This window comes from Tupaia chinensis, unplaced genomic scaffold (assembly GCF_000334495.1).
Source record: "Tupaia chinensis unplaced genomic scaffold, TupChi_1.0 Scaffold143722_1, whole genome shotgun sequence".
NCBI classification, from domain to species: Eukaryota; Metazoa; Chordata; class Mammalia; order Scandentia; family Tupaiidae; genus Tupaia; species Tupaia belangeri.
Window position 1 is genome coordinate 68,587 of NW_006203571.1, and position 18,807 is coordinate 87,393.

Consider the following 18,807-nt stretch of genomic DNA (forward strand, 5'->3'; position numbering starts at 1 on the left):
GATTTGATTTTTTCTACTTGTGTCCTGAAAGAAAAGACAAAAATTAAAATATGAAAACAAATTTTACTTTCATAGTGCTGATTTGCAACAAGAAAAAAAAACTTAGTGAAGCTTTTTTTTTAACATTAGCAATAATGCATTTTCTGAATAAAAAAAAAATAGAAAAACTACTGTTTGAAAAACTTGATATTTAATAGAATTAAGTTTTTATGAAAGAAAAAAAACAAAATTGACCAGGTTCTATTTCTACTGAACACAAATCATTTCAGAAAAGTGGATCTTTGGGCAGGCAGGTGACACGGTGGCTAACGCTCTGGATTCCCACATGGCAGACCACAGTTTGAGACCTGAACCTGGTTGTTTGTTTTCTCTCTTTCTCTCTATCTCTTTTTGGTCATATTGAAAAATAATCATAGTAAATAATATTAATACTTCGTTTTCAAAAAGTATGTCTTTTTCTCCCTAAATAAAAACCAGCAGTTTGTTGAAGCTGTTGTTTCCAAGCAGAAGCCTAAATAAACATCTTTTTTATGGTCTGATGGTCATTTCAGGACTTTGGAAATGTAATGGCAATTCATTAGGAAGAAATATCTAAGAAAATTTTTTTAAAAATGCGTGTATTCATGTTTCTTTTTTACCTTAAAGAGTCTGTTTTCAAGATGAGCACTAAATTATCATTAAAATTAATCAATGTTCTATCAATCAATAGCAGATGCTGTATACCATTATTCATATACACAGTAAAGAATTTACCAAATATTTCAGTCAACAGATGGTGTAATGGTCAACCACTTCTACATGGCCAACCATGGTTCAAGTCCTGAACTCGGTGGCTTAAAACTCACATTGGGTGCATTTGCATGCCTAACCAAAATCCCAAGAGGAGAATAGAGGAGAAGGGACTGCACTGTAGCCATGCTATGATTTCTCGCTTTCTCTCTCTGTGTCTCTGGTGAGCACGTGTGCCCTATAGCAAAAATCTCTCTCAAATAATAATGATAACTTAATAATTTTTCTATTTCAAGTATCTTTAGCATGGATAAAAAAATAAGGAATTACTTCTACTGTCACTGTAATTGATAAAATAAATTTTAAAGTGTAAAGCAATAGAATTAGATCAATATAGAAAAGGAGGTAAATTATTTCAGAATGGTATTTTTCAAAGCTCTGTTGAGATTGCTCAATCTTCTGTTTTAAATAAGCAAGAAAAAAGGGAGAAAACCAAGAGTAAATTAGTTTATTAGGAATCATGGAAACCACCTTAAATGAAATTGCATATGTACATGATATTACTAAACATTATCCCAGTGGATGTAAGTGATGAATTTCTGTACTGAAGAAGAGACTTCTGTAATGAAATATGCTCTGAGGCAGGAAGAGATTTGTATTTGGTTCCAAGACCACATTCTCCAGAACAAACTACCAAAAAGTTGTTAGAAGTAGGTTTATCAGGGTTCAGCCCCCTGGGAAATTCAGATGAGAAAACTGGGGTCTGGGACAAGGTTTCAGTCCTAGCAAGGAAACTACAGGTGTGATCATTCCCTGAGGCCTAAGTGTGATCAAGATGGCATGGAAACTGAGCAAGATTGTTTCACTAGGAGTTGCAGGTTAGAGCATATGGACAGAGATCTGGCCAAGAGCTGGAGTTAAAATAATTAAGACAAATGAGATGGCTCCTGATGGTATAAGAGAAATTAATAATAACGTCTTACCAGTATGCATGTGTCAATATCTAGAATGGGCTGACTGCAGCTACAACTGTAATTCAAGAGTAAGGGTGGCAGCAATAAATACTTGGAAAGTTTAAATGCATATGTGTACTTTTAAAGTATATAAAAAAAAAATCTGAGTCAGTGCAGAAAGGTCCAAGTAAATTACTGTTTTAATCTATCCAATTCTGAATAATGTTATAAAGTTAGCATTTCCCACCACAAGAAGTCTCTAGATATATAATTAATAACTATATTACCTCTATTTGCCAACAAAATATTATAAGATAGTGCATTCTTTATTTCACCATAATAAAGTGGTTAAGTCAGAAATAGCCCTAAACCCTCAAGCTGTGTTTATAATAGAAATAGGCCAATGTAAAGAATTATAAACTAATGTATTTACAAATGTATGCCATCTTATTACTGTGTTAATTTATCTCTTTAAAAATCCACAGGAAGCCTCACTAGATTTAAATTGTTTGGCAGCTTACCTTTCAGGTATACCAGGTATTTACATACTTTTTCTGCTTGGACAAATGGCACGACGTAGCAGGAACAATGTCCTGACTTATACAGTACATTTGAGGGCAGCAGTGGGATTTATGACATCATTTTCTCATGGATGAGAAAAAGCATATTTTTATGATATAGAAGCAGTCTTCACTGTGTTTGTTAAAGCTTTCAAAGCCTAAATGACAAAGCATGCTTCATTTCAATAGTAAAATTAGAAAGTCCACTTTGGTTAATAGATCTTCCAGTGGCTGTACAGTTCATGCACCATGTGGAACTCATAATAGCTCCTGACAAAGATTATTAAAGTTAGATATTATATCTGATTACATTTAATTATTCAGAATCTTTGTAGCATGTAATAAGATATCTTCCAGTATAATTAGAGACATAGCAGCATCCTAAAAAAATAAAAACTATAGCATCTCAGTAGCAATTACATTTTCTAATACACTATAGGCTCTTCTGCTCTTTGAGGCAGGATTTTTCCAACCAATTACTGATTGCCATTGGAATAGATGAATTACTTGCTTTTGTAAAATCCATATATAAAGGAAACACCACTCTCCACCAAAAGTGTTTGCTTGCTACATAATGAATTGCAAGAATTTACCAGGACTTATCATAATAAGCTTTGTAATGTTAGTTAGCCTAAACACAACTCATGTTTTCTGTACGTGAACATTAAACATAGTTCTTGAGCAAACCCACACATGCTGATATGACATAGTACCCTTGGCTGCTTTTAATAACACTCTATTTATAACACTTGACACAATGTGCCCTTTCTGAAAGTGAAACATGAGCACTATGTTAAGAATGTAATTCTCTATAAAATAACCCTGAGATTATATTTTTAATATAGTACAAATAAACTTACATTTTTATAGGTTGGAAGAAAGCCATAAGTATAAGGTTTATGGTACTGATTCATTATTTTTCTATTCAGGAGCAGGTTTACTCCTCGCAATAAACTAATTTTTCATGCATTCAATACCAATGTTTTATTTTACATGTTATAATACTATTAGTTAGACCAATATCTTACCTTATGTTCTTAATCCAAACAATGATCTGAACTACCTTCTCTCTGGACAGTCTAAACTATTACTTTTGATGTTAATTGGTTTTCCCATTTTAACTCTTCCAAAAGAAAGCATGATAGCAAAAACTCTAATCTTTCTAAGATCTATTTTTTTTTTGTTAATCCTATTCACACATAATCCTTCTTTCTGAAAAGACAACTCTAAGTTTACTGACATTAATTCTTTACTTTAGGGGGAGAAAAAGAACTAATGGATACCATTTAGAATATAAGAGAAGAAAGCAATATATCTTGTAATTTTAATACTAAAATTTTTGTTATGTATTTTACTACAAGAGAGCCTTCTGATAGGGAAAGCATGTTAATTTTGTTGATGTAAACATTATGTAAACATCACATGTAAACACCACACATCACATCATATAAACATCATATGTAAACACCACACCCTCATATCTGGAGATTTCAGTCAATGGAGGCCAGGTTACAACGGCCATTTCTCAAAATAAACTCACCATACACTTGCTTTCCCACATTGCCGCACCATAAGAAAACTTTTTGAAAAACTCTTCGGAGTATTAAAATGCACTTCAAATATATCTCAAAGAAACAAGTGTTTTACAAATGAGAACAAGTCCAGGGACTGTGAGTTATGTTTCAGAACTACACGTAATTCAAAAACTATGGTGCAGAAGTTCAAAATTTTGACTTAAATTCAAAGAAATCTTAGTGTGTAAGTTCTATATTTTGCTTCGATTTGACTGGGTTGAATAAATTGTTGGACAAACAAGCTTTTTGAAATCACTAAACTTTGTCCTGAAGAAAGTGCTACCCATTTATTCTCTAAGTGAAAGTAGGAGCAGAAAACTGCAAATCTACTCATATATTATATTTCAGGGTGAGATTTTGATCAATATTAAGATGCACCAATATTACACACATTCAACTAAGTTTGTTTAATATTGAAAGGGTGGTGCCAAATATTACATAAATCAGTTACCCAATTGCATTCATTATTTATTTCTCAAGTTAAGGCATACTATTATGCAATCACTGGTGCACTAACACCTGCATAATTTTTGATAAATACAACGTATTAAAGGTTTGTTTCTGTTATCGTCAGAAAAACATTCCTATAAAGCATGCACAGAACTCCAGTGAGGTGTCCACAGAGCAGCAGAAAAAAAAACGAGAATAAAATATGACTTTTTTTCTCATTTTCTCCCTTGATTCTTATAAGTTACACTTGAGAAGCATTAATAAGGTTACTTGGAAAGGTTATGGAGCTGTCAGTATTTCACTTCTTAAGAATATGAAATGTGTATTTTTTAAAAGGTGAATACTTAACTCCTTTCATGGGGGGGGTTGCAGTTTCATGATTAATGGAGCATGCAGATCATGAATAATACAGAAATGAAGACTGTTTTTCTTCTTTTTATGCCCATTTTCTCTACAAAGTAGTTCCAATCTTCTAATAGAGCTTCTATAAATCTATCACTGAGTCAATACACCTTATTGAAGGTGAGATGGGGCAGATTAATGCTCTAGTGATAATCTAATGAGCCTTCCGTTATCTTCAAGTACCTTACTACTGTGATCAACTCATGGCAGTGATTTAAATGTCAGCTTTGCTTAATATAAAACAAACACTGTCCATGCAAATTAATGCATAGCTCTATTTATATTTTTAGACTTAAGTCTTTTTAAAATATTTATAGATACAGAAATTAGCAAGCCTTCTAGTTGAAAGTTTAAGACTATTACAAGATAGATGAAACAGACCAAGGTTAATCTCTCTCTCATTGCACTCCTACTCCCTCCACTCCAAATACTGCATTAAATTACATTGCAAATCCCTCTGTGTTAGGAAATTTTATATTTACACTTGAAACGGTTCAAACCCTCCAAGTGTAGCTATTGAAAGTTATTCATGGCATTGATTTACAAAGCTGCACAACACATCCACATGTGAGCACACAAGTATGACATTCATTTCTTTGAAAGTTTCAGGAGCTATAAAGGTTTAACAGAAAAGAACTGTAAAGCTGGTTAAACATTTGTCTTGTTTGTGTGTTTGTTAATTTAACTTTACTCAGAATGTTTAATGTTGCTGTGAAATCGTTTTATCAAACTCATTTTAGCCTCAGCTCTAATGGTTTTGGTGTAATGGACAAATTTGCCTTTTCAACCTGGTTACAGCTATCTGTTCACCACTCATGAGGTTACCCTGCTTTATTTGAACCTGTTGATACCATCTCATTAATACTGCCCATATCTACTTCTTGCAAGGGTTTCATAGACTAATGTCTGTGCAGGCAATTATTCAGTCCTTCAAAAATGGAGCACTATTAAGTTTTGTGTTGATATTTTATTTCCTCTAAATGTGTAAAATTCCCTTCAAGAGCAGGTTCATTTGTGTTGCTTGCAAAAATAAAATATATCCAATTATGTCATCCAGTATGTGAACAGAAAAATGTTGTCTTCCTTTGGATTTTAATACAAAATGAGATTCTCTCAAAATTGAATTCTTATATCAAATGATATGAAAAAATGGTATTAAATTTTTTAATCTATTTATCAGGAAACTGACTTTAGTTCATATGAAATTTTGCTTTGTGACAAGCTAAGTACTTAATGGGAGTTTAGAAGAGGTATTTAGCACTTGGTACTCAAATCTCAATAATTTATCATTGCACACTTTCCATTATTAATTTGTATTCCTCTTTTTTAGATTAAATAGAAACTCTGATACTATTAGTAGTTCATTTGTGGTAGGACAGCTAGTAGCAAAAATGAATTATTGTTTATTGAAATGTATTTCTGTTTATTATATAGAAGGGAAGATAAATAAGCTTCCACAAGTGATTCATACATATAAGGAATTTATGAACAAATGTTTATTGAATAATGCTTATTGATACTTTCTGTTTTCAGTCAAATGCAATGGCTGAAAAATTAAAACATTACGGTTTTATCCCTTTAAGGGGTTTACAATATTTTAGAGAATATTGTTTAGGCTAACTAGAGCAGTTTTCATTACTTGCCTGCATGTATCAAGTCTTCTTTTATGAAATTAAAGTGCCTATACAGTATAAAGTCCTACCATTTACCTCAAGAAGCTCATCTATTTTACTTAGCCCAACTTTACTTTAAGCCAGCAGAGTTCTCATTGGTGGGATTTAATGTTAAAGAGTTTGAGCATAACCTTGAAGTGAATTCTTTTCTTTCCTTGTACTCAATTACCCTCTTTGAGCTTTTCATAAAGCAAAGCTGCACTGTCAGTGTGGCCAAGACTGAAACCACAGGAGTAAGAAACGCTCTGGGGAATACTGCAAATGCAATTTTTGCTTCTTGCTTGGAAGTTTAGGACCAGCAACCGTCTAATAGAAACCCTTTGCTTTCTGGATCATCCATTTTACAGTGCGATAAGCACCACAGTGAAGTTAATATCATTTCTTGGAAGCAGACCTTTTCATACAGTTAACTATGTATAAAATTGTCTTTCTTTTCTTTCTTATTTGACATATATTCCAAGTTTATAACCAGTCTGCCATGTACTTCCACTAAACAGTCTGATTTTCCTTTTAGTATTTGATTTATGATCACTTGAAAAGAGATATGACTAAAATGTTTTATTGCATATGAGACATATCCTGACATATTTTGGCTTAATTCTCTAATTCTAATGAGCTTTCTATTTTTAAATTCTATGTAAATACATTTGTATGATGGGACTGGCAGGTGAGACGGTGGTTGGGACACTGGACTCCCACAACTGTTTGAGTCCTGGACTTGGTGGTTTACTTTCTTACTTTCTCTCTCTCTCTCTCATCATTTCTCTCTGATGATCTCATGTGCCCTATAGCAAATTTAAAAATAATAATAATAAATAAAATTAAATAGATGATTTCAAAAATTTGTATGCTTCCAAAATGTGAATTAATTTATCTTTTTTTAAATTTTTATTTTTCCATGCATATACTCTTCAGACTTCCTCTGTTCCCCTTGGGAATCATTTTCATTATCCATAAGGAATTATGTGCTCTGAATAACTCTGTATTGGCACAATAGTACTTTATACACAAGGTTTGAGTAATCCTCCTATGTTACTCTTTGGTTGGATGGCATCAGTTTTTTATCTTTAAATCTATCATTGAGAACTTACTGTACTATAAGGTAAATGATCAACCTCATTATTCAGAGGGTTAAAGTTTGTTATCAAAATTATTCCTTTTACATACTACCTTAGAAATAATTCACCTACGCTCAGGCTAGCCAAAGATTAAAACATGTAATGTGCATTGAATTAAAAATTGGGATAATGAAAAATATTAGCATGTATGATTGGGTTTGTTTTTGATACTGGTACCAGTTTAAGGCAATCACTATGTATGTGAGAGTTTTATAAATGTCTCAGACATGCCATTTTTGCTTATGCCTTGTGTAATTATGCTTAGAAAAAGCAATTAATTACAATGGAAATAATGTGACCACTTACTAGCCTGTTGCTCTCTCTCAGATTCTGTGTTCCCATGAAAAAATCTTGGTTTGACAGAGACTTGGATTTAACTTCTTGTTCTGTTACTTTTGTAAGCATAGATAATTTACTTCAACTCCTCTGACTTCAATATATTAACATATAAAGTTTTTGTAAAAATACTGCAGTAATTATGTTTGCTTTTATTGGCCAAAACAATTGCAAAAAAAAAAAAAAAGAAAGAAAGAAAAAGAATAAAAGAAAAGAAGAAAATGACCTAAGTTCCTTAAACCTAATGGGAAATTATTGTCATATGTTTTAGGAAGAACTGACCTAAGTGTGGCTACAGGGTAGTTTAATTCTGTGACTCATTTGCTTCATCAGGACCCCCCTTTGCTTTCACTATTATTTTTTTACCACTATTTTAGCATTCCAACTGGTCTTCATCTAGTAATATTTTTTTTTAATTCAAGAAGATACAGCAAGTCTAGGAGTCAGTTTTTTACTTCCTTGAGTTAGAATTCCCAAGGTGGGGACCAGCAGATGTAATGGTTACATTGCTGGTCTCCCACACAGTCAACCACAGTTCAAGCCCTGGACCCAGTGGCTTAAAACTCAGGCCAGGAAGCATGTGTACAAGCCGAAAATCCCGAGAAGAGAATGGAGGAGAAGGTATTGCAGCCTGGCTTTTCCCCCGTGGGGGGATTTCTCACTTTCTGTCTTTCTGTTTCTCTCTCTTTCTGGTGCCCTATAGTAAAAATCTCTCAAAAAAAAAAAAAAAATCTAAAGGAAAGCTTGTACTGATTACTCTCCCAAAAGAATTACATCACATATTTCACATCTAGTCCGATCCCTGGCAAGTGTACAGAAAGCACAGTGGTTAGCTAAGGTCAGTAAGAACTTGCCAGTGGAGGATGCCCAAATGACTGGAGTCTCCAGAGCAGAACGCAGACAGGCATAGATGCTGCAGATCATTGAGAATATATTTCACACATGTAGTAGTTCATTGTGCTGGGTAATGAGTGAATGTGCTAAGCCTCAGTGGCTAACACAGAATGTGTGCTCAGAAAAAGAAAACTCGAGGGGCCAGAAGGTGGTATAGTGGTTAAAGCACTGAACTTCTACATGGCTAACCATGGTTTGAGTTCCAGACCTAGTGTCTCAAAAATCACATCAGGCAAGTCTGCGTGTGTGCCCAAAATCCCAGGAGAAAAATGGAGGAGAAGGGATTGAGGTGTGGCCATCCTCCCTGGGGGTGGGGAGGGAGGGAGTGATTTCTCACTTTTTCTCTCAATGTCTGTCTCTGTCTTCCTAATTAGCACACACACCCTATAGCAAAAACTTAAAAGAAAAAAAAAAAAGAAAAAGAAAAAGAAAGAAACTTGCCTCATTGTATTCTATCCAAATATACTGAGCTTCTACTATGTTTCAGGTGCCCTGTGAATAAGTATGACTATATGTGTTGAATACATTTACTGAACTCAAACATCTTATTATGTGAGTCAAAACTGCAACATATAAACAAAACATACATGCAAGTGAACAGACTCAAATTAACGTACAGATGCTGTGATAGAGGGAAACCCATTTGGAAATGAAAGCAAGTAAGGTTGTAGAGTTTAAAGGTATGCTTGATGAACCGCCAGAGTTGTCCTGGCCATTGTCCTGGGGTTGATCTTAGGGCATAATGCTATAAAAACCTTGGCTGGGAACCAGCAGTTAGCGTAATGGCGATGTCGCTGGACTCCCACGTAGTCAACCGCGGTTCACGTCCCGGACCCTGTGGCTTAAAACTCACGCCGGGCGCATGTGCGTGTGTGCCCAAGATCCCGAGAGGAGAATGGAGGAGAAGGGATTGCAGCGTGACCATCCCCCCTGGGGGGTGATTTCTCGCTTTCTGTCTCTATGTCTCTGTCTGTCTGTCTGGCGAGCACACGCGCCCTACAGTGAAAATCTCTCCAAAAGAAAAAAAGAAAAAAAACCTTGGCTGCAGCCCTATCTTGCCGTTTGGATGTTTACAGCTGGAGGAATGTCGGTCATTCTTCCAGCATTGTCCGATGTCATGGTCTAGGCTTCAAATTGTGACTAATTCAGTACGGTTGATGAGTGACTTGTGCTACGTTCAGCTCTCCAGTGAGTGGACCACCTTATAAATCAGTTGTCACAACTTCTCATGGAGCAATTCAGGAAGCCAGCCAGTCTCAGGTAAGTTAACCGTTACCTGTTTAAGGGGTAAAACCATAATGTTTTAATTTTTTCACTCATTGCTTTTGACCATGTTTTCTTAAATCTGCTTTATTTTTCACTGGCAGTACTTCATAATTTAGTAGAAACTTAGTTTTAAAAAGTCAGTCTCATCAAAATTAATGAGTTTGAGGGTCCAGTTCCTTAGGCAGAGGTTAAATGTTCTACAGAGCAAGCCAGATCTCACACAGCTGACCAGGTTCTGAGTACTGATCTGATGACTGACACGCCAGGTGTGTACAGGTGTGCCTAGGATCCTAATTAGAAGAAAAAGAATTGGGGCATGACCAGATACCACTGGGGTGCTTTCTCTCCCCTTTTCTTCTCTCTTTCTCTTATGTATGCACTTGTGTCCTCTGGCATAATAAAATAAAATAAATTAAATTAATAACCTTAAAACTAAAATTGACTGTCTAATTTAATACTCCTTTCTTTTACTCTTTATTTCTCCTAAGTTCAGGAAGGCATCACACTTTAAGAAACAAGCAATGAATCGGCATATGATAACCACTTTCTTTCACCTCAAGTTTTTCCCCAGGGTGCTCTCAAACTTTGTTGCATTTGAGGTTCCAAGGAAGGTTTAAGACACTAGAGTGAAATTCTTACCTAACTTAGGGTAAAAACCATCACCCCCCCTTTTTTTTTTTTTGGAGAGATTTTCACTGTAGGGCGCATGCGCGCACCAGACAGACAGAGAGAGACATAGAGACAGAAAGCGAGAAATCACCCCCCAGGGGGGATGGTCACGCCGCAATCCCTTCTCCTCCATTCTTCTCTCGGGATCTTGGGCACGCACACACACGCACCCGGCGTGAGTTTTAAGCCACCGGGCCCGGGACACGAGCCACGTCAACTACGTGGGAGACCAGCGACATAGCCATTACGCTAACTGCTGGTTCCCAAAACCATCCCCTTTTGACTGTTTTCCTGATAACTCCAAGCAGCATAGAGCTAAAGCTTGGTTTCAGTTTGCACACATGTATGAGTCCTTGAAAGAATATTTCATGTGACAGATATCCCTAATTTGAAGGTTCCTGATTACTCTGATTTGAACTGCTCACCGCTTTTTAACTCTTTTTTTTTTTTTTTTTTTTTTTTTAGTGCTATAGGGTGTGTGCCCTCGCCAGAAAGACAGAGACATAGAGAGACAGAAAGTGAGAAATCACCCCCCAGGGGGGGATCGTCACGCCACAATCCCTTCTCCTCCGTTCTCCTCTCGGGATCTTGGGCACGCACGCACACGCGCCCGGTGTGAGTTTTAAGCCACCGGGTCCGGAATGTGAACTGCTGTCAACTACGTGGGAGTCCAGCGACATAGCCATTATGCTAACTGCTGGTTCCTGATATTTTATACTTTTTTATTATCAGTTTGATTGGTATCGTTTCTGTTTCTCAGTCTGCTATTTTGTTCAGTGTATTTCTTTCCTCATTGTGCTGCTTTTAGAAGCTGCTTCAGGCGCCAGCAGGTGGCATAATGGTTAAGGCAATGGACTCCCATATGGTGGACCACGAGTTAAATAATGGACCCAACACCTTGAAAGTGATCTAGCTATTGCAGAAGTCATTCTATGGTAGCTTGCTCCATTAGTGGCTTACCTTAGTGGCTTGTGTATGCAGTGACCAGCATCTTATAGAATGAAATAACACCACAGAGGCTAAAAACTGAGAGTCACTTTTGGCTCTCTGGCATGTCATTCTGCTTGTCTGATCTCTGTGTTTATATAATCACAAAAAAGTAGATCATCAATGCCACTACATAAACCAGAGAGCCAAGACAGACAATGAGCTACTAGTTCTATCTAATAATCCAACTTCATCATGGATACTCTTGGAGGTTTTAATGGGGATCCTACCAATATGTATAAGATAGTATCTCGGTAAGTTTACTTAGGATAACAGATGGACATACCCACTATCTAGTTAGTTTTTGGATTTTAGAGGATACGTAGGATAAATTATTATTTGAACATTCTAACTACTCAGCAATGGGAACTTACATTCACGCTTTGCCTTGCAACTTAAGCAAGACATTTTGCTCCCCACTCTTAGACTCAAAGTTCAGCTATGCAATTTAATTTGGGGAGGACCATTCAAGAAGCAGACCCAGGTTTGAAAAATGTTTGTATTTTTCAGAAACTTTGAAATTATAAGAAAAGAATAACTGATTTAGTCTGTTTCGGGGGGCGAGAGGAGAGTTTCATACAATAGAACCATACCTTTTCATTTGAGCTCATTCTCAATCAGCTGACCCTGTCTAACCTTTAAGACATCAGACATGTGTGGAAAGGCCACAGTGCTCAGTATAGCCACCAAGCTAAACCCGATGTATCATTTTTTTAAATTATGTACTTAATTTTATTATTATTACTTTTAAAATTTTGATCAGAGAGGGGCAGAGAAAGAAGGAAGGAAAACAAGAAAGCAAGCTACCAGGTCCAGGACTCAAAGCATGGCTGACCACGTGGACGTCTAATGCTTTAGCCACCACATCACTGCCAGCCCCAAACCCAGTGTATATTAACTGACCTTTGACTGATCTGAAAATTCATGATAATTATTTTTTTCAGGCAGTGACTTTGAGATGGTTAGACATGCAGGATTTTTGTGAAAATAAAAAAAAAAATACAAGGATTTAGTCTCAAATACTGGGCAAAGGAAAACTCTAATTTAGCATTATTACAAATGCAGTTAAAAGGGGGGATACATATAAACCTTGAACTTCTGACTTATTTTTGCTCTCACACAACTAATATTATTTAAGAACTGGGTAAGTAATAAGAACATGTTTAACATTTTTTTAACATATAACATAGCTCGCCACCAAATAAATTTGCCCATTTACTAAACTTAATTTTATTAAAAAATTTATCAAATATCTTTTTACATCAGCACACATTTCTATCAGGTCATTGCTTGGCTTATTCTCTAAGCAAGATGCCCAGTAATTAGCATCTTCACCTTTATGTAGTTTGCTTTTCATTCCAACATTATTTTTTACTTTATTTTGAATTTAGCTTAAGTGCTCTGCTCTTTCTAAAATTTAATAACTTGGTACTGCACATATATTGAAAATATTTGAGAAGACATTTTCTTCCCATTTGCAAATTCTAATTAAAATGATTATAAGCCACATTGAGAGACACATGATATTTAACATTAGTCAAAATGTGAATATTGGAGCCAGTAGACAGCATAGCAGTTACATCACTGTACTCTCACATGGCCAACTGCAGTTCAAGTCCCAGACCCACTGGCTTGAAAAATCACACCAGGCACATGTATGTGTATTCCCAAGATCATGAGAAGAGAATGAAGGAGAAGGGACTGTAACGTGGTCATCACCGCTAACAGCGGAACTTCTCACAACCACTCACACTGTTTCCATTTCTGTCTCTCTTTCTCGTAAGTACGCGTGCTCTAAGGCAAAAATCTATTAAAAAAAAAGATGAGGATATTATAGAACTAAAATTGCTTTAAATGGAAAAAAATATTATATTCAAAGGGAGAAACGGTTTGTGTATTTTGTTTTAGATGTTTTGTAGTTTTCTGATAGCAAAGATTTTCTGATTTTCACATTATTTGCAAAAAATTGGGATAAATGCCACAGAAATTTTGACTTCAAAAGTATATCGACCACCTTTTATAGTTGTTATTTCATTTTTATATTCTATAGTCCTATTAAATACAATAAATATGTCTTGAGTTTTTTATAAAACCATTTTGAAAGTGTATTTCTGTTATGATCCATCAGTTTTCTGATAAGATAATGGCTAAAATAAATTTTTCTTTTTCTCCTAGGTAGAGAGCAGCTTGTGTAGGTGAAGTCTCTCTGTGAATTTTCATGTAAGGTATTCAAACACCATACTGAGAAATAATGCTTTTAAATGCTAATGTATGACAAGAATTTAATAATATTTTTTATTCTGGATGGTTATTTGATAATACTTGGAAATTAAAACAAAATAAAAGTTGAGGTTCAAATAAAACAGAAGCTAATTCTAGAGTTAAAAAACTACTTCACTAATTAATACCTTGACATGGTAGAATAAAATTCCAGCTCTAAATTTAACACAGTTAATTTATTTTGAAAATATAACAAACATGTTGTTAAGCCTTCTACCCTTTAAGAGAACTTGGAATGTTATAGCTAATGTTCTGGCCTATGTCATGCAATGCTGATGAGGTATTGTGTAGATGCAGCAATGTAAAATTGCATTCCCTTGTTATTATTGTGTATAATATAATTATCACTCTTAGCCAGTTAGTAATAATTGAGAATCCAGTGACTGTTCTTTCTTTATTTCTTGCCCCTCATATGGCAAGATGTTTTCCTTCTTCAATGACCAGACTCTATGTGTGCGAGGCTGTTCACAACAATGCAGAGCTCTAATTAAAGGATAATCAAAGCCTGTGACAAGATAGCGTAGAACGGATAACATTCTACATGTAGTTAATCAGTAACATTATATTTACAGCTCTCAATTTTGGAAATTTTTTAGATGTTTTCTGTCCTCTAGGTCTGAGCTTTCCAACTTTGGTTGAGCATTCTTTTTCAACTGAGACCATTCTTTCATTTACACACATTATTTTGGGCCATGAAACAAACTTTAACAAATTTTAAGGGGTTGAAATTATACAAGATTGGGACCAGTAGCTTTGAGTCCCAGACCCAGTGGCTTAAACTCATGCTGGATTGCTTGGATGCATGTGCATGTGTGCCCAAGATCCTGAGAGGAAAATGGAGAAGGGATTGCAGCATGACCATCTCCTCTAGGGGTGATTTCTCGCTTTCTGTCTCTCTCTGTCTTTCTGGCAAGCGCACGCGCCCTATAGCAAAAAAGAAAAAAAAAAAAAAAAAGAAAGAAAGAAAGAAAAGAAATTATACAAGATTTATTCTCTGACCCTGATAGAATCAAAGTAGATTTACATAACAGGGAAATCACAGAAAAAAAGAATCTCTAAATAGTCAAAAATCAAGCTTGATTCAGCTAAGTAATACATAGGTTGGAAAAGAAATTTAAAGAGAAACAAAAACACATACTAAGGTGAAGGAAATTAAAAATGCAATATGCCCCAATTTGTAAGATGCAGTCCAAGTGGTGCTGAGAGGGAAATTTATAGCATCAAATGTTTATACCAAAAATGTGGAAATGTCTCAAAACAAGAATCTATGATGGCTTTTTACAAAAGTAGGAAAGGAAGAACAAAATAAGCCCAATCATCAATAATAAAGGATATAATAAAGAGAGAAACAGACATCAATTAAATTGAAAAAAGAAACATCAATGAAACAAGAAGCTGGTTCATCAACAAAACTGGTAAGTTTTTAGCAAGACAAACCAAAAAAATAGAAAAACAAATTGCTTCTACTAGAAATAAAACAGGGGATCTCCACACAAATCTCTACACACAGGATAATAAAGAAACAATTTTCTTCAGAACTACAATCATTTCAAAATTAAATGACGTTTTAAAAATCATTGTAGTTTTAGGCAATTGGCTACATAGCTCAGGGGTTTAAACACTAGGTTTAAACCCAAAGGATTAAATTATTTTACACTTTTGGGTTATCCAAGAATGTAGTAGAATTACTCTGTTTTCATATCAAAATGAAAACATACATTTATTGTATTTCAAAAATAATAATAATTCATGTTTAGAGTATGTATAAAATTATATTTTTTCCAATCCCATTTTGAAATCTTGCTACAAACTTCCTCTTGAATTTCATGAGATTTCCTTGTGGAATCTTATAGAAATGTTACTTAAATTAATTCAATCCAAGTAGATCTGTATTATTTAAACAAGGAGTGAAATAATTAAGACACACCTAAGCAGCAAAGACTTTTTTAAAAAAGGAGAATCATCTGAAATATTGTCTATTTTTAAAACTAATCATAAGACAATAGGAATGAGTGGGCTATTCAACATCATTTTATGCCAAATGTTCACATTATCTTTCTTTAAAAATTAATGTTAGGAGAGTAGGAGGTTAGGCTTGGGTGCAACTCTCATGTCGATGTGGATTTTTTAATTAAATGGATAACGTGGATTAAATTTACTTATGTGAGATTTATTATAAAACAATCTCTGGTTATCAATAATACATTGATATTCAGGGGAAAATGTTGAATTGGAAGCTTAGTGGCCTATGCTGAATATAATATACTCTACTTTATGACTATAAGAGGGATTTCTGAATGAAATTCTTTGAACTTCCTTTTTGGTGCTGATCTTTATTTTTTTTTTAATTTTCACATATAATTTTTGTCAAATCAGGCATATCAGTATGTGGATAAACAAATGCATGTATATATTTATATACAAATGTTATTTTTCTACTCTTTTTTTAAGTTAACATCCTTTTTACTGTTTGAATTCTAAAGTTAAGGCATTTTTAAAAATAAATCTTTAGAACTACATTAGTTTCATTTTGTCAGGCAAGTACATGGTACAATAGAAACTAAGGACAACCTAAACCTTGAAATTACAACTTTGACGAAGTATACAGAGATTTCAGAGCCTTATGATAAAAGTTATAAACATGATACAGATTCTGGATTACTTTAAAAAAAAAAAAAAAAACTTTGAGATATCCTGCTTAGTACTTTGGCCAACTCTTTTGATTAGTTTGGTGGTAATCAGTTCTATCTCCATTCTTTTACCAAGGTAAAATGCCTATTGAAGTTCCTTTTCTATAAAGGGCATTGGCATCAATGGCAGTTCATTTTCTCTTGGGATGCTTTTGCAATTTTGCTGTGCTAAATGTTTCCACTAAGCACTTAGTAAAGGCTGAGGTCACCTCTCTTGTTAAAGAAAAAAAAATTGAAACCCTTTAACTCAATGTTTCCCAAAGTGAAGTGTAAATTGTAATTACAGCCTAGGATTATTTTTATTGACATAGTAAGTGTGTATATTTTGGGACATAATGTGATATTTTAGTACATGTGTACATTGTATAATAATCACGTCAGTATATGTAGCATAACCATCACCTCTTATATTTCTCATTTCTTTCTGCTAATGGCATTCAAAAGTCTCCCTCTTTAAAGCTGTTCTGAAATACACAATATAATACTGCTAATCATAGTCATTTTTTTAAGAGGTTTTTGCTATAGGGCGAATGTGCTCGCCAGAAAGACAGAGACAGAGAGACAGAAAGCGAGAAATCACCCCCCAGGGGAATGGCCACGCCACAATCCCTTCTCCTCCATTCTCTTCTCGGGATCTTGGGCACGCATGTACATGCACCCGGCATGGGTTTTAGCCACCGGGTCCGGGAATCGAACCACGGTTGACTACATGGGAGTCCAGCAACATAGCCATTACGCTAACTGCTGGTCCCGTCATAGTCATTCTTCTGTACAGTGGAAACCAGAATGTATTCCTCTAATAAACTATAATTTTGTACCCCCTAACTAATCTTTCTCTCCCATCTAACCCACTACTTTGCCCAGTTTTTGGCAATCACTACTCTACTGTCTACCTCTCTGAGACTGACTTCTTCAGATTCCACATATGAATGAGACCAAAGTAACATTTTATCCTTACCATTTTCTGTTACTGCTGTTCAGTTAGGTACATATTAATTTGAAACAATGTCTTATGACTTAAAAGACATTCATTTTGTTTCTTTATGTCATATACCTTAAAAAACATAGTGATACTATAAAGGAACTCAAATTTCTTTCTGGTATCCTAAGACAATGCCATGTGCCAACTACACATATCTTCTATGAGAGCAATAATACAGTCATTTTCAGTGTGAGAGCTCTAGTAATTGATGATTTATTTGTAAGTAGGGCAGCTAATTCCGTTGTTGATAGCTCTTAACAGCAGTATTGCTATTATACATGTGTGAAATGCTGACTTTAACTTATTATGAAATCTACACCCTGCTTAATTTCTGCATGTATGAATTATACTCAAATCCTATATTCTGATGTTCAAGTGTTGTTTTGATTATAGACAATTTTGCCTTTTTAAAAAATCCTTTAATTTCAAAGCAAAAATAATAAATAGGGACCAGCAGTTAGTGTAATGGCTATGTCGCTGGACTCCCATGTAGTCGACCATGGTTCACGTCCTGGACCCAGAAACTTGAAACTCATGCCAGGCACGTGTTCATGCATGCCCAAGATCCTGAGAGGAGAATGGAGGAGAAGGGATTGTGGCATGGCCATCCCCCCTGGGAGGTGATTTCTCGCTTTCTGTCTCTCTGTCTCTCTCTGTCTGTCTGGTGAGCGCATGCACCCTATAGCAAAAACCTCTCCAAATAAATAAATAAATAAATAAATAGACTTTCATGTGTAATAGAAATTAAATGAGGTATTGTAAAATAACTTTGCTATGCACAAAATAGCAGGCATTAAATTAGTTTCAGTTTCCTTTCCTCTTCAGCACATTCACAAAACAATAAGTGTAAAGATGAAGGTTGTTTTTTGGCAATGCAATCATTTTTATAAGGTCTATTCTCTAACATTAGAAAATAATAACTAATGAATACCTTCTGAGAACTTAACTTTTAAATCAATATACTTATATCAGATTTAAAAATATATATGTAAATATATATACCTATATTAATATATATACGTGTGTGTGTGTGTACAAAAGTAAAACTCCCAGGCAGTTTGAAATCTAACTTGTTTGAAGCAAATAGCATCATATCAAAAAAGAAAGGCGCCATGAAGAAGTGGATCCATTCAACTAAAGAAACACAGAAAAGGTGAAACATTGAAGCAAATATTCTTTATACTCATTTAAGATAAAGTTTTTAAAAGAGAATGAGATTTATAAGTTTAAGAAAAGTAATCTCA

General features: G+C 34.8%; 1 non-coding gene across 1 annotated transcript; it reads left to right on the plus strand.

The window, feature by feature from the left end:
* The first annotated feature begins 456 nt into the window (after positions 1-456).
* On the plus strand, positions 457-593 carry LOC114005379 (small nucleolar RNA SNORA2/SNORA34 family). The gene has a single exon (XR_003547244.1). It is a non-coding gene; the product is annotated as a small nucleolar RNA SNORA2/SNORA34 family (small nucleolar RNA).
* Positions 594-18,807: the final 18,214 nt, after the last annotated feature.